At 45.6% G+C, this 17,079-nt stretch overlaps 2 long non-coding RNA genes across 2 annotated transcripts in view; one reads left to right on the top strand and one right to left on the bottom strand.

Moving 5' to 3' along the window:
* LOC309519672 overlaps positions 1–17,079 on the top strand; it is a 363,193-nt gene that overhangs the window by 255,690 nt on the left and 90,424 nt on the right. The gene's annotated exons all lie outside the window — the stretch shown is intronic.
* LOC309519660 lies at positions 9,351–13,589 on the bottom strand. Its single transcript, XR_014213943.1, has 3 exons — positions 13,557–13,589; positions 11,228–11,407; positions 9,351–9,585 (listed from the first exon to the last, which is right to left on the bottom strand). It is a non-coding gene; the product is annotated as an uncharacterized lncRNA (long non-coding RNA).

Raw genomic sequence — 17,079 nt, 5'->3', positions numbered from 1 at the left:
ATTGGTGCAGAAGTTCGGGGGAGACCCCAAGGACTACCATGCCTTTAGAACAGAGATGCAATATGCCCTCAATGTGCAGTTTGATGAATTCCCTGACGAGGAATCGCGAGTGGCTTTCGTGATTGGGCACCTTGAAAAGGGGGCGAGGGACTGGGTGCGACCCCTGATGGCAACGCATAATGACGTCCTAAAGGACACAATGAAGTTCTTTCGTGCAATGGATCTCATGTTTTCCAGCGATATTGAGCAGGGAGTGGTGCGCAGACAGTTAATGGCTTGCAAGCAGGGGAGCCGATCTGTCCGTGAGTACTGGACTGAGTTTACCATGCTGGTTCACAGATTGGGGTGGGACTTATCGGCGGAACCCATTCAAATGCTATTTGAAGAAGGTCTTTCTTCGGCTGTGAAAGACGAACTTTCCCGGAGTCCCAGGGCGGTTTCTATGGATCAGCTGACCAAGTCTGCGCTGACCATAGGAGCGCGCCAGGAGGCGAGAGCTTTGGAGAGGCGGGAAGGGAAGGGGGAACGTTGGAAGGAGTTCCTCATTCCAGACATTCCTGAGCCAGCTTTCCCGCCGGCAGAGCCGATGGAAATCGGAACAGCGCGCGCGCGCAGTTCCAAAGCCCAGTGAAGGGGGTAGGAAGGAGGGAAAAGGCGCCCGGAAATGCTATCTCTGCCAACAGCCAGGTCACTTTGCCAGAGTCTGCCCCCAGAGGAAGGAATGGCTAGGCATGGTGGGAGCTGTTGAGGGAGGAGTGGAGGAGATATCGGAGCAAGTAAAAGCCAACGCCTGGCTGCCACCGTTGGGGCACAGCAGCCAGGCCAAAGAGCAGTGAAAGTGCCCAAGCCAGAACCTCCCAAACCTACCCTAGTGATAGAAGTGTCACTAGAGTTGCAAAACGGATACCCTCTGAAGATTAAGGCGCTGTTGGACTCAGGCAGCTCCTGCAATTTCATGAGCAAAGAGTTTGCAGCTGAACACCAGATACAGACGATCCCTTTCAGCAACCCCCTGCAGGTGACCACGATCGATGGCAGGGAGCTGTTGGGAGGGGAAGTCAGCTTGCAGACTGTCCCAATGATAATGAAGGTGGCAAGGCACACAGAACTGATAGCGTTTAATGTGGCCACCTTGGGAGGGGCTCCCATTATTTTGGGGATGAGCTGGCTGGCGTTACATGATCCACTGGTGGGCTGGCATCAGAGAGTGGTTTCCTTTGGTTCCGCACATTGCTTAGAACACTGCAAGGAGGGAAAGGGTTCAGCAGGAGCCCAAGCTACCCTAGCAGGGACAGAAGTAACGGAGAAGGTGAAGGTACCACGACAATACGCAGATCTCAGCGACGTGTTCAGCGAAAGGGAAGCTGACCAACTACCCCCGCATAGACCCTTTGATTGTCAAATCAATTTACTGCCTGGGGCGCAGCTCCCCGCAGGCAAGTTGTATGCCATGTCAGACAGAGAAATGCAGGAGCTAAGAGAGTTCATTGACAAGAACCTGAAGAGGGGTTTCATCAGAGAGTCAAGAGCGGTGGGAGGTAGTCCAGTGTTTTTTGTGGATAAAAAAAACACAGACAAGCCGAGACTTGTGTGTGACTTTCGGGCCTTAAACGCAGTGTCAGAACCATTGGCCTTTCCCATGCCTAGAATAGATGACATTTTGAACAGGGTGCGGAAGGGAAAGATATTTACCAAGCTGGACCTAAGGGGGGCGTACAATCTGATACGTATAAGGAAAGGAGATGAATGGAAAACCACCATGTTCACCCCTTTGGGGGCATTTGAATATCTCGTTATGCCATTTGGATTACAAGCAGGCTCGGCGTGCTTTCAATCGCTGATGAACCACGTACTAGGGCCTTTGCTTTACAAGAATCGTGTGGCCTTCCTGGATGACATGTTGGTGTATTCTGAGAATGAGGAGCAGCATGTGAGAGACGTCAGAGAAGTGTTGCGCAGGCTGCTAGCCAACCGGCTGTGGGTGAAACTGGAGAAGTGTCAGTTTCATACCAAGGAGGTGGAGTTCCTGGGGTACCGCCTGTCAGACAAGGGATTGGCCATGGATCCCGGCAAGGTCCAGGCAGTGCTGGAATGGAAAACACCCAAAACAAAGAAGGATGTGCAGAGGTTCCTAGGGTTTGGGAACTTTTACCGTAAGTTCATCCGAAACTTTGCCCACCTGACGGCGCCCATAACGGGCTGTCTCAGCAGTAAGAAGAAATTTGTTTGGACTGAGGAGGCGGAGCGAGCTTTTGAGGAGCTAAAAAGGGCCTTCGCCTCTGAAGAACAACTTCTGCATGTGGATTTACAAAAAAAGATGAGAGTCGAAACAGACGCATCGGACAGAGCCATAGGGGCGGTGCTTCTTCTGCAGCCAGGGAAGGAGGAGTCAGAGTGGAGACCGTGTGCTTTTTTTTCGCGAAAGTTGAACAAATCCGAGAGGAACTACACGGTGTACGATCGAGAACTTCTTGCTATTCATGAGGCTTTTCGGAGATGGAGGCACCTGCTAATTGGCGCACAACATAAGGTGCAAGTGTGCACTGACCACAAGAACCTAGAGTATTGGAGAACGGCACGAGTGCTCAACCAACGGCAGTTGAGATGGGCCCAGGAGTTCTCCAGATTTAACTTTGAGATTTGTTACGTGCCAGGCCCAGAGAACGTTAGGGCGGACGCTCTCTCACGCAAACCTGAATATTTGGAGGGGGAGGGAGCACCCGAAGAAAGACATGTCATTCCAGAGGACCGCTGGGTGTGTGGGGCGGCATTGGTGGGGCAAAGAGAACTGGTAGAGGGAACGGAGAATGATGAATACGCCCAGGACAAACTCAGGGGTCTCAGGAGGGAGGGAGATAAACCCGGAGGTTTTGAGGAGAGAAACGGGGCGTTGTACTACAAGGGAGCGTTATATATACCTGAAGGAGAGTTGAGAGGGAAGGTACTCAAGCAGCTGCACGATAGCCCCACAGCGGGGCATTTTGGGCAACACAGAACCATGTGGCTGGTGACCAGGGAATTTTGGTGGCCCAAGGTCAGGGAAGACGTGCGGGAGTATGTCAGGAGTTGTGACCAATGCCAGCGAGCCAAAGGGGAAAGGCGGGCGCCGGCAGGGTTATTAGAACCACTACCCACACCAGAAAGACCATGGGAAGCAGTGGCCATAGATTTCATGACTGATCTGCCAAGGTCCAGAGGGAAAACAGCCATCATGGTTGTGGTAGACCTGTTAACCAAAATGGCACACTTTATAGCCTGCTCACATGCTGTCACGGCAGAAGAAACAGCTAAATTGTTTGTAGAAAATGTGTTTAGGTTGCATGGCGCCCCCTTGAGGGTGGTTTCTGACCGAGGGAAACAATTTACTTCCAGGTTCTGGAGGAAGCTCATGAGCTTACTGCATGTAGAGGTTAATTTCTCGACTGCCCGGCATCCTGAAACCAATGGGCAGGCGGAAAGAGCCAATGGCATCCTCCAGCAATATTTGAGGTGTTATGTCAATGACAGAGAGAATGATTGGGTGGAGAAGTTGGCATTGGCGGAATTTGCCTACAACAATGCGGAGAACGTGTCCACGGGGATGAGCCCCTTTTTGGCTAATTACGGGTGCCATCCCAGGGCTTTCCCAGGGGGGGAAGGGGAGAGATGGAGCGTTCCAGCTGCCGAACAGTTCGTAGAAGAAATGGAAGCGATCCATCGCCAGCTCCAACTTAACTTAGACAGGGCCAAGGAGGAATATAAGAGGCAGGCAGACAAACACAGGAGAGAAGGTGAAACCATTAGGGTGGGGGACCAAGTGTGGCTGTCAACCCAAGGGTTACCCTTCAAAGGGGGTTGTAAGAAGTTAAGACCCAAAAGATTGGGCCCATTTGAAATCACACAACAGGTCAATCCAGTGGCTTTCAGACTCCGGTTACCGAACCACATGAAGCTGCACCCAGTTTTCCACAGGTCATTGCTGTCACTGTATAAAGGCGACAGAGAAGGGAGGGTCACTCGGGGACCAGCAATGGAGGAAAGGGAACAAAGCTACCATGTAGCGGAGATCCTCGATTCCAGGTGGAAGGGAGATCAAGTAGAGTATTTGGTAATGTGGGAAGGGGAACCGGAGTCGGAAAACACCTGGGTCATGGCAGAGGATGTCAATGACGAGGTCTTAATAGAAACTTTTCATCAGAGGTTCCCACGCAAGCCTCAACCGGTAGCGAGGTTCCGGAGGGAATACTTTGCCACCACAGACGAAGAAGAGGAGTTGGAGGGGTTCACAGATTCCGAGGAGGAGGAGGATTCAGCGAGCCGGGACGGCGATCGATGGAGGGAATTGTTCGAGACGTCTGAAGATGAAGAAGATTCTTTTCGAGGTTTTACCTCCTCACCTCCCAGAGGTGAGGGAACGGGAGGGGTGAGGGGGGCCCTGGAGGGGAGGTGGATGTCAGGGAACTGCCATCGGAGGAACAGGTGGTGGAGGGGCTCAGGGAGGAAGGAAGAGACTCAACAGCTGAAGCAGGAACCAGCAGGGGGAGGAGTGGATCTCTGAGGGAATGCGAGCAGGCGGGAGGGCTCAGAGACACTTCCAGCGAGAACAGTGGGGAGGTATCTGAAGCTCCCATAGGGAGACCCACGCCTCGCCGGAAACTGTCACGCCGTGAGTCCAGAAGACGTGTTTCCGTTAAGGAGCTTTTATGCTGGAAACGATTCCGAAAACAACCACTGTCGGAAACTACAAGTGACTAGAGCAGCCATGTCTGAGGGGCTCCGTCACAGACAGAGGTTTGTGAACTTGCACAGACTCTGAGGGACTACGCTTTTACGCACAAGCAGCTCATCATCCCATCACACTGAGGAACCACTTTAGCTAATGGGGCCTCTCACTGCCACAGCACGATTTTTGTTCTCATCCTGAAGCAAAGTTCTTAACCCGAGGTACTATTTTATGGGTTAGCGGAGTCTGTAACCTGAAGCATCTGTAACTTGAAGCGTCTGTAACCTGAGGTACCACTGTACTTTAAAAATATGCTCTTATGAAGCTGCAGATTATTACAATGATCCTGCCAATGTTTTTATCCGTTTGCAATTTATCTGTTGACTGAACACCCCCTGCTGTGCAGATAATGGAGAAAACTCGTAAATTGTACCCCTTTGGGCATCCTGGCCAACTCTATTATGCTGGGGTAAACCCTGGTGCAAGGGACATAGGTGGCGCTGTGGTCTAAACCACTGAGCCTAGGGCTTGCCAATCAGAAGGTTGGCGGTTCGCATCCCCGCGATAGGATGAGCTCCCGTTCCTCGGTCCCTGCTCCTGCCAAGCTAGCAGTTTGAAAGCATGTCAAAGTTGGATTCCAGCTCCCATCAGCCCCAGTCATCATAGCCAACGGTCAAGGCTGATGGGAAATGTAGTCCAACAGCATGTGGAGGGACACAGGTTCCCTATTCCCTGGTCTGTTGGGTTATTTGGGACTTCGTTTAGTTTAGGATTTAAGGGCACAAATTGCCAGATACCAGCCCAAAGTTCTAAATCCCAGGTCCTTCAACTAAAAGATCTCTAGCAGCATAAGTGAAGAAAACCTTTGCCCATGCACACAGGGACACGGTGGAAGGAATAGTATTATTCCTTCCTCCACAACTTATTTGAAGGTGGATAAAGTAATACCAGAATCAAGTCTCTCTATAATAAATATGCTTACATCATTGTTAAGGCATTTAATTGGATGTACATTGGATGTACACAGAAACAGGAGGAATTATGGGAACAGACAACTTCCCTTCTCTATGATTGCCAATTTGGCATTTATTTGTTGATTAAAATTTAATCCATCACTGCTACACACACATTAATAATCTGAAAAGTGCTTGTGTGTTTATTAAATGCATGAGCTAGGGAGCAGGCTCACACCCTCTTGCCATGTCTCCTTTATTTTGATATGACTCTATAGCACCAGCTAAAATGCTTCAGATTTGTGCTTCGAGATCAACCATGCAAAGTACCAGGAACACAGAAAATGTATTTCCCTGTTGTAACTTGTCTCCTTTGTAGATAATTAAAATCACTAGTAGTACAGGAGATGGCGAAGTGGTTGAGCAAACTATGATGGTGAACAACCAAGAAAGTGTTGCTGCCTTTCATATCCAGAGCAATACGACCTCAGCAACTGTTGTCTACGACTATAAACAGGTAAGTGTCAAATATATTCTAGGTGGACATCAAAACCTTCTATGACATTTTACCATCTCAGGTGGTTGAACTGAATAGTTTTAGAGTTCTGTCCCTACAGGATCTTCTGCAACATTACACTGGAACCCATGGTGCCTTTCTTAATTCACAGCTCAGTACACATGGGACACTAAAGCTTGGTTTAGCAGTATGTAGATGAGCTTCTATGAGTCCAAAAAAGCCTTGAGCTCACATGGTGCCTCCTCCATTTTCCTCCTCCCAGGAGGACGACTTCTGCTGAGTTTACTTTTCCTTTCAAAGAATTGTGGCTTGGTGTTAATTTCGGGTTGGCATATTTCTAGAAGTAAAATTCAGAACACAAAAGTTATTTTTTTATGGCTACTCAAAGTTGTTGAGCTATAAATTCAGGACATTTTGCTGATTATCCAAAAATTTCCCCCTGGACACATGTTCAGGAAATTCCGGACGTATGGCAACCTTACGTTAATTACAAACTGAAGGTTGTAGTTTACAATAAGACTGGGGCGTAGCGTGGATTGCCAGTGCCCGGGGCTCTCCCTAATTGGAACTTTTCATGTTGGTGACAAACTTTTTAGACATGCATCATTTCGGGACGCAGTAATTCAGTTTTACTAGCAAACCAGAGGTTAAACTAACCCCTTTCCAGCCCCAGGAGGAGAATAGGGAGCATTTGCAAAACACATTTACACACTGAAGCTGACACACTAATGTGTTGCGACACACAGTTTGGAAAGCTCTGCCCTAACCCATGGTTCCTATCAGGCCTGGGCAGCGATGATGGTGGGGAAGGGTCTTCCCAGCAAGGAGAGGGGAGAGGGTCAGCGGCTGTTTATTTTATTAGTATTATTTATTCCATGTAATTTTTACACCACTTGACACCACTTGATTGTGTGTGGTTTTTTTAAAAAAAAAACCCTCAAAGTGGTTTATTTTTCTTTTGAATTTTTATGCCACCCCCAAATTTTGTGCCCGGGACAACAGGCCCTCTGCCCCCCCTCCCCCATTCTACGTCACTGCAACAAGCAATAGACTTGCATAATGGTATTATGATATTAGCAGTTTTTCTTTCCAATCCATTTCCTAATAATCTCTAGCAAGGAACTTGCCCCCCGCCCCCTGTTTAAAGCACAGTACCAGCTGCACACTTGGAGGAGGGCGTTCCTTAATTTATCCCCAAATCTTCTCTGCTTCCTGCTTTGTCCCAAGCGTCTGATCGGCTTCCGAATTCAGGACAGAAAACAATGCTCAGTGGTGACAATGGATTCAGTTGATGTGCCCAGCCTACATGAAATCACCCAAGGAATAGAGCACTTTGATGAACAAGTAAACCTGATCTTTGGTCATGCAAAGTTTATGGCCTTCTTCCAGTTTTTTCTTTTCTTTCAACTGCATATAGCAAGGCCTGAGAACAGATCATAAGAGTGCTTACGGTCGACAGCAGTGTTCGCCAACTAAGTGCCCTGCAGATGTATTGAACTACAACTCCCACCAGCCCCTGCCAGCTCAGATTGGTGAAGGTTGGTCCACAGACTCTCAATGTCAATGCAAACATGAAGTTCATGCAATACGTTATACACACATACCTCATGGCGGGGGGATAGATTTGGAACCATTTATTCCATTTTTTAATTCAGCCAGAGAAAAAGAACAGTCTTGACTTGGCTGGAAAAGATTGTTATTTAATCTCTGGATGGCCACATGAGCATGTCTGGAAGTAAGCTGTTCCGATGCCAGCATCTCCCCAAGAATTCCAAGTGCTGACACTGAAAATGTCCAGCAGGCATTATGTCCTCATTCTTTGTCACCACCAAGCCCTTTCCACAAAGATTCCTGGGACGTGGAGTTGCTTAAGGGCTCTCGAAATTATTTCTCAGTGTGGGCTCTCCTAACGACTCTTGGCACCCGTAAAAAACTAGGGTTCCTGGTACTCTTTGGGGGAGGCCAGGACTGGCAACATGGTATAAGTCTGCTTTAGATGTCTAGTGTGGGTGTGACCACAGACTCCTAATGCGGAGGGGGTGTAACGTGTGAACGCTTGCTGTCCAACTGTGTTGCTCCCCCTGTGCTTTTTATCCACACATTCCAGGTGGGTGGTGAATTACAGACTGCACCACCACTCCACTCTGGCTTTCATAGCTGAAGTGGTTGGTGCAGACGCCTTTATACAGTTCTCACAAGCCATCGATTCCATAAGAACTAGCCCAGGCTACTTTGCAGTACTTTGTTTCCTTCATTGTTTTCACACTAGATGTCAGCACTCAAGTTGTGTTAGTCGCCTATCCATACCTGGAAACTGTAAGCTCACATCATGGCAGTAGAAAGGGTTATGCTGTTCTTAAAATTAAAACTGAATTAAAATCCCTCCCAGGACACTTCCAGATGAAGACAAATGCCCTTTGGGAGGGTGGTTCCCATCACCAGGAGATACGCAAGGCAGCTCTGGAGGGCTCCTGGAAACATGTTTCTCATTAGAAGCCCAGGTGTCCTTTGAATCTAGGAGTTCCTTTTGACAGCTCTGCCTGATTGGCCAGCTATGGCTGCTCCTGGACAGGGAAAGTCTGGCCGCATGTTGGTAACCTTGAGGCTGGATTACAGCAATGTGATCTATGTGGGGCTGCCCTTCGGCCTCATCTGAAAGCTCCAGTTGGTGCAAAAGGGTGACAGAATTGTTCAAAGGTCTGCACTGGCTGCGCATCTACTACCAAGCCAAGTTCGTTGTCTTTGTATTAAGGTAATTTACAAGTCCAAAATACCTAAGGGCAGCCTAACATCTCATCTGTCAGCTCAAACACTTAGATCATCTGGCAGAGCTTCATGTCTCGTCCCCGGAGTTGGTGAGGCTCATCTGACCACAAGAATCCAAACCTTTAGTGATTCCCCCAGTCCTAAGGACTGCTCAGCCAACAGAGATTCAGCAGTCTGTGAATCTTTAAAAGCCTGCTGAAAACATTTTTATAATGACAGGTTTATGCCTGCATTTAAGAAAATACTTAATGGTTAGTTGATGTTCTCTAATCTATTTTTTTTTACATGTTTTATGATATATGTAGATAATGTATATCATTTTGATATTTAGACTATATAGCAGCATATAAAAATTTTTGTAACTAAAATCATCTAAGCTCCCCACAAAGAAATAATAAACCATAGAAGACACTTAACAGCATTAATGTGGATTTAATAGCAGATGAATTAATGTGGACAAAACCCCATACTCAAGAACCAGAATACAGAGGATGCTGAACTACTCTTGCACTTATTCAGAATATTCAGCTGAGGTGAATGGAAGGACATCTGTAGATTGGCAGGACATCTGGAATTTAGCTGTTGTCTTCTTTCACATGAGCAGGGGGCATTTTTGAGGATGCCAAAATATTACTCGTCTTTCACTACTGTGGAAGAAAGAGAAAATCTTTGTGGTGGATCAAATGAGAAGAAGAAGAAGAAGAAGAAGAAGAAGAAGAAGAAGAAGAAGAAGAAGACGACGACGACGAATTATAACCCTCCGTCCCCGTTCCTCTCCCAGAGAGCCCAGGGCAGCCCACAGCAAAGATGAAGCATTAGGAAGAAGGTAAAAGCACAGTACACTGTATGTCTCAGGAGTGACTCAAGGTGATAAGAGGTGAGCAGACCTTCCTTCAGAAACAGATGCCATTGTTCATTTTCCTTTCAAGGGATGATATCATCAAGCATTGTGAGTTTTATGGGGACAGAACATTCTTGAATGTTCTCAAATACAAGCTTGCAGCAGTTGTTTATCTCGTGAGTCTGTAGGGCTCATGGTCAACGCTCAGAGGCAGATGATATATTTCCTGCCTACAGAACAGTTCTGTGTCTCTTTCTATGCTTTCTGTTATACTGTCTGTTTCTTTGCTTCTGTAACTGCATGAGGTCTTAGGAGGTGAGGTTTTGGGACTTTACTGGGGATCCAGTAAGATCCTGTACGCTTTTAAACCTCAGTAAACAATAACTGAAGAATTCTGCTGCCTTAGTGTGTGTTTTTCCTTTGGAACTCTGCACGGGAGTTGCAGTTCATGCAATTGGAATCTGTTGCTATCCGCCCATGCCCTGGAGTTGCGCTAAAGAGCCATGGAGAAAGGGAGTGGCTAGATTTTGCACCAGCCCTGTCAGATATTTTCTACCTGAAGGAAGAATCCCTTCCGGAGTCTGGCCATGGCTGCCTGAGAGTAGGCTCAGTAGTTTAGATTTCTCAGTTTGAAAAGCTGGAAAGATACTTATGTTGCAGCACATCATAAAATATATGATATTATTTGCAGCTATACTGAATTTGATGTTACTGTATTCTGTATGGTTTATCTTCTACTGGAGAAGACTGGTCAGTCAAAAAGCAACTGAGAAGAGACATTGAGTTTGGCTGCTATTGAGTACAGTGGTACCTCAGGTTCCATACGCTTCCGGTTACAGATGTTTCAGGTTACAGACTCCACTAACCCAGAAATAGTACCTCGGGTTAAGAACTTTGCTTCAGGATGAGATCAGAAATCTTGCTTTGGCGGCGTGACAACCGAGGGAGGCCCCATTAGCTAAAGTGGTGCTTCAGGTTAAGAACAGTTTCAGATTAAGAACGGAACTCCGGAACGAATTAAGTACTTAACCCGAGGTACCACTGTAATGGTACACATTCTTTTATTTTAATTGATTTTTATCTTCTCAGACATTCTGTTTGTCATTGTGCTAAGATACCTTGAGAAAAGTAAGCCAAAGGCTTTTTGACCATAAGTCTTGTTCAGTGGTCTCAAATAAAATTTGCAATATGTAAAATGTACCAAAAATCATTTCGAACAATGCTTTTTGTTCAGTTGTGTTTAGGTTTTAAGGGGAGAGGATGCTGCCTTTCTGGGTTTGTATGGAGGGGTTTGGAGAGAGAGATAATAATATCGTACTTGGAGGCCTTTCATGTTTTCAAGAAAAGGGGACATGCACCCATCAGAGTTTCTCAAATTTTGAAATGTGCCCATTTGCCCCAAAATGTTCACAGCTCCTGCCCTAAAACAGCAAGTTATTTGTTCTTACCAAAGCGTCCACATTCTTGATAGCATTCATTTTCATTCGGAAAGTTATTTTCATTCGGGTTACATCCACCGAAATTGAACTCCTCACACTTCAGGGTTTCAACATTGAAGAAAAAACGTGTAAAACTTGCTCTGCATTTTCCTACTTTCTTAGGGAGTTTACATATATCAGGTAGACCATCTGGTGGGTAAAAGCAAAGAAAGGCAAGCCTCATATAAACATTATATCAAAGTCTGAAACACAGAAAGCAATGACATTGACCAGGTGACTCCACCTCACAAATAAAAACAGTAATTAACTCACATTTCTACCAGATCTAAATTTATACAAATATGTTTTCACAAAGCTTCTCTTTGAGATTCCCTAAATCTCTGGACTTCCCTCCATACCCTCTTCTGGTTCCTTATATTAACTAAGTTCTTCTGCATATCCATTCTTAAACCTTTTCAATTATTATTTCCCTTAATTTTATCTAATTTTCTGCTAGTTGAAAGCATTTACTTAAATGCTTTACTTATATGTATCAACCTGTTTACAGTATTTTTGCACATAAATAATAAACTATTCCCACTCTTTTTTAATCTTCTCACTGTCATAGTCTCTGAGCTTTGCCGTTAATTTTGCCATTTCTGCATAGTCCATTAGCTTGATTTGCCATTCTTCTTTCGTTGCTATCTTTTCGTCCTTCTATCTTTGGGCTAACAATATTTGGGCAGCTGTTGTAGCATACAAAAATATTTTCTTATCTTCTTTGGGGATTTCAGTTCCTATTAGTCCTAGTAAAAAAGCTTCAGGTTTTTTAACAAAAGTTAGTTTAAACATTTTCTTCAGTTCATTATAGATCATTACCCAGAAGCTTTTAATAACCTTACATCCCCACCACTGGGCTGTATCCAGTTCTAGCTGAGAGTCACTTTCCGGTTCTCAAAAGTTTAGCATTGGGTGTCAGCTGGGAAACTGAAATCCAATACTTCTGGAAGAAGCCAAGTTGTCTATCTATGAACCAAATATCACACAAAACAATATGGGCCAAACAACATGCTGCTCTCTGCCAATCTAGTGAGTACCACCTGCAAGGTATCTTGGCTGGCGTAGTGAAACAACACATATTCCTGAGGATGCCAGAAGTCAACACTAACCACGAACAAGACTCCTATGTCCACACCCTGAGCCCTGAGCTTAGTTGGCAAAGATTGCTGAAGAGAGAACAGAAATCGTGCTCTTGCGGCGCAGCAGCAGCGGGAGGCCCCATTAGCTAAAGTGGTGCTTCAGGTTAAGAACAGTTTCAGGCAGTGGCGTAGCGTGGGTTTTCAGCACCCGGGGCAAGGCAAGTAATTTGCGCCCCCTAACCCGGGGCAAGGCAAGTAATTTGCGCCCCCTAACCCGTGGATTTTAGCACTCGAGTCTCTTCCGCGCCCCCCACAGATGCTGCGCCAGGTGCAGCAGGCCCCCCTGAACCCCCCACGCTACGCCACTGCTCCCACCACAAGTCTTCAGGACAGCCATCCGAAGGCTGGCGCGGGGAGAAGGTCTCTCCGCCCCACCGCCAGGCTTCGGAGGAGGTCCGAGGACAGTAGGGTTCCTGCTTCCTCGAGGAGGGCCGGCCAAACGCGCCCCCCCCAAATGATGCGCCCGGTGCGGCCGGCACCCCTGGCACCCCCCACGCTACGCCACTGGTTTCAGGTTAAGAACGGACCTCCGGAACGAATTAAGTACTTAACCCGAGGTACCACTGTAGTTCCCAGAATGTTGCTTCCCCGGGAACATAGTGTAAAGTTTAAAGAGTGACTCACAGAACAACCAGAGTATCACTGATCTACTGTGGCCTTGGGCAGGGTGCTAAAATGCCAGCAACTTCTGAGAATTCCTGGTGCTGACACTGATCCCAAGCAAGGACCACAGCTGGCATGCAACGTTGTCATACTTGGCATAGAGGCATTGAAATGAATTGTCGTGTTTAACTTAGAGTTATCTTTTTGAATGGATCTACTCTGAGAAGAAATATGTTGGCTACAACTCCACAGCTCTTCATTTTGAGCCACCATGGAGAATCCATTGAGCTCCTTTCAAGGTCACATGTTCACTCACTGGGCAACGTCAGCCCAGGGAATCTTTGTAGGCACACAAGCTCCTCAAACTCCCATAGCGTGATCAATATAATTGGGTGCATGTGTTGCCTACAAGAAAGCAAGCTCCACATCACTTGGGCCTTATGGAAGGGGGCAACCCTATGTAGAGAGGCAGGTTAAAGACTTGGAGAGAAATAGGGGGAGGTACAGCCATGATACACATAAGATTTAGAAGTTGTAAGAGGAGAGAGAGCTCATACCTGTATCTGACGCAGAGATGCCCAGCAGCTCGGGCCAGGGTGCGAAAAGGCCCACGATGAGAGACAGGAGGATGAAGGGACCACACTGCATGGCGATTCTTCAATGGGACTGTCCAGTACCAAGGGAAGGGACACTATATTGTGTTCTTTAAGGAAATGGAGGCTGTCATCTGGGCATGAAAAAGCAATATCTAGGGACAATCTGTATCTACTCTATTAATTACAAGGAAATTTTCTGTTCTCAATAAAGTATTCTTCTACCTCAGCTCAGGACATGTTGGAGCTATGAATTATATCCACAGAAGACTGAAACATCCTGGAAGGATTTCAGTTCCGTGACATGGTATTGATATAAACCTGTTCTTTTGTCATGCAGCGCCCAGGCCCTTCTGTTCCTCTCTGGTGTGGGTGCTGTGGAGTAATGGGTTTATTAGGCAGGACAGGATAAGATAGGAAAAGAAATTTAAATATCCAGCAACTCTTATTAAGACCATCATATAATTGCCTGGTACATTCAGCTTTTATTGTAGCAATAAAGTTTGGTTTATTCTCACCACGTCTCATATTTGGCTAAGCCAGTGGTTTTCAGCCAGTGTGCTGTGGCACCCTGGGGTGCCTTGAATGATAGTCAGAGTACCCCGGGCACACTGGCCTCTGTCCCTCTTTCCTTCTTTCACTTCTCTGATGCCCTCTCACGTCTCTGCCTCCCAAAGGTTTCCACGCCTGTTCATTGCAGCAGCCCTGGCTACAAACTCCCCAGGAAAATGGTGCCTCTGGGGCTGGCTAAGCTATCAAGTCTATGAAAAAGTGACATCATCCCCATCCACTGGTACTGCTAGCTAGGGGTAATGGGAGTTGTAGGACGAAAACATCTGGAGGGCCGAGGTTGAGGAAGCCTGCTTTAGACCAAGACCACCCACAAAACATTGTGCAAACATTACAGAAGGAGTTGGTCTAGAGCAGAAATCCTGTTTGCCAGGATATCTGTTAATGGTCACTGATTGCTTTACCTGGGCAACCTGGGGGTGAGCAGTTAATAGAATTAAAGTTTCCTCTTGCTCCTACATGGTGATCTTTGGCTCGGAAGGGTACGACAGGGTTCACTTTTTGGGGAACACTGTGAAAGGAAGGGCAGTATTTTACTGAGGAATGGTATACAAGTCAGTGTTATAGAAAAAACCTGCTCCTTTCCCGTTATTGGGCATCCAAGAGCCCGTATAGAGTCCTTAAGTAGGTTCCCTATCAGTAGGAGAAAATAACAGAGGCCAGCCAGAGAATATTGAGAAGCAAAGCAGCTAGTAAGCCTGATCTTTATTAAACGGTTGCAACAGGGCCCTCACTCACCCTACGCAGGAGGGAGGAGGAACCCAGAACAATGGTGCACAAGCCCTCCAGATGTTTTGAGACTACAATTCCCATCATCCCCGATCACTGACCCTGCTACCTAGGGATCATGGGAGTTGTATGCCAAAAACACCTGGAGGGCCAAGGTTGAGGAAGGCTGCTGTAGACCAAGAACACCACCCGCCAAAACATCATGCTACAGCAGAAATCCTGTTTGCCAGCATATCTGTTAATGGTCACTGATTGATTTACCTGGGCAACCTGGCCATTCTTTTGTGATGGTAAATACTTCAGTTTCTGAGTCCCAGGTCACAGGCTCACCCTGTTCATACACAATTACACCCTTAAGACAGGATTTGTAAGCGAAAAGACAAAGGGGAGGCTTTCTCCATTTCCTCCCTTCTTGCAGAGAAATATATTGAGGTCAATTTGGGAGAGTCAAAATGACTTCAGGATTGCTCTCCTGTACTATTTCAGATTGAGGGCACAAGGAGAAGCGGGCAACAGAGGTTGAGATGGTTGGACAGTGTTCTCGAAGCTACAAACATGAGTTTCACCAAACTGCGGGAGGCAGTGGAAGACAGGAGTGCCTGGTGTGCTCTGGTCCATGGGGCCACGAAGAGTCAGACACGACTAAAACAACTAAACAACAACACTATTTCAGACATGTGGTTTATATACTTATGTATGTGTTTCCTTGTACATTTATGAACATTTATTTTATATTTGGGACCATAGGATTCTTATAACATCAGGAACAATGTACAGTATTACAGTAAGGCTGTGCTCAGTTTCCTATCACTACTCCATAATTAAACTATACCATTTAACATACAAAATATTATTCTATATTATTGTAATGAATGTTGAATGTTATTTTATTTGCATATCGTATAATGCATATTGTCTTATTTATATAATGTAAGCCACTCTGAGCCTGGCTTTGTTTTTTTTTTATAAATTTTTTTATTGATTTTACAAAATTTTATAAACAATACAAACAAATAAAAAGACAAAACAAACATGTATAATTTCATCTCCTTTTTTCATAAACCTCATTTCTCTGACTCCCCCAAACCTCCCCTTTCTACATCCCAATTCCCAAAATTGTTTCAGCAAGTCCTAAATTAAATTTTAGTCAAATTTTGTTCCTTATTTGTTCTTTTCTTTTACTTAGTCTTTTGTCGCTGTAATCTCCTTTTCTTACTAAGAACCTCAACATTTTAGCATTCATTAATTTTATAATATTTCTTAAGATAAATTTTAAATTTATTCCAATCTTCATCCGCCGTCTCTTTCCCCTGTTCATGGAGTCTGTCGGTCATTTCAGCCAATGTCATATAGTCTATCACCTTCATCTGCCATTCTTCCAAGGTGGGTAGATCTTGGGTCTTCCAATGCTTTGCGATGAGTATTCTTGCTGCTGTAGTAGCGTACATAAAAAAGTTCTATCTTTCTTCGACACCAATTGGTTACTAATGCCCAAGAGAAAGGCCTCTGGTTTCTTAGGGAAGGTACATTTTAGCACCTTTTTCATTTCATTATATATCATTTCCCAGAAAGCCTTAATCTTCGGGCACGTCCACCAAAGGTGGTAGAAAGTACCTTCAGTTTCTTTACACTTCCAACACTTATTATCAGGCACATGATAAATTTTTGCTAGCTTGACTGGGGTCATGTACCACCTGTAAATCATTTTCATAATATTTTCCTTTAAGGTATTACATGCCGTAAATTTTATACCGGTGTTCCACAACCATTCCCAGTCAGCAAACATAATGCTATGACCAATATCCTGTGCCCACTTAATCATGGCCGATTTAACTGTTTCGTCTTGTGTATTCCACTTAAGCAACAAGTTATACATTCTTGACAGATTCTTAACATTGGGTTCTAACAGTTCAGTTTCTAATTTTGATTTCTCCACCTGGAAGCCAATTTTCCTGTCTTGTTTATATACCTCCATTATTTGAAAATAATGGAGCCAATCTCGTACTTTTGTTTTTAATTTCTCATGACTCTGTAATTTCAGTTTATCTCCATCTTGTTCCAAAATTTCCCAATACTTTGGCCATTTGGCCTCCATATTGAGTTTTTTCACCGCTTTAGCCTCCAAAGGTGACAACCATCTAGGGGTTTTGTTTTCCAGCAAATCCTTATATCTAGTCCAAACATTATA

Source organism: Podarcis vaucheri, assembly GCF_965113315.1.
Source record: "Podarcis vaucheri genome assembly, chromosome: 15".
NCBI classification, from domain to species: Eukaryota; Metazoa; Chordata; class Lepidosauria; order Squamata; family Lacertidae; genus Podarcis; species Podarcis vaucheri.
This window is presented reverse-complemented; position numbering and strand designations above follow the sequence as displayed.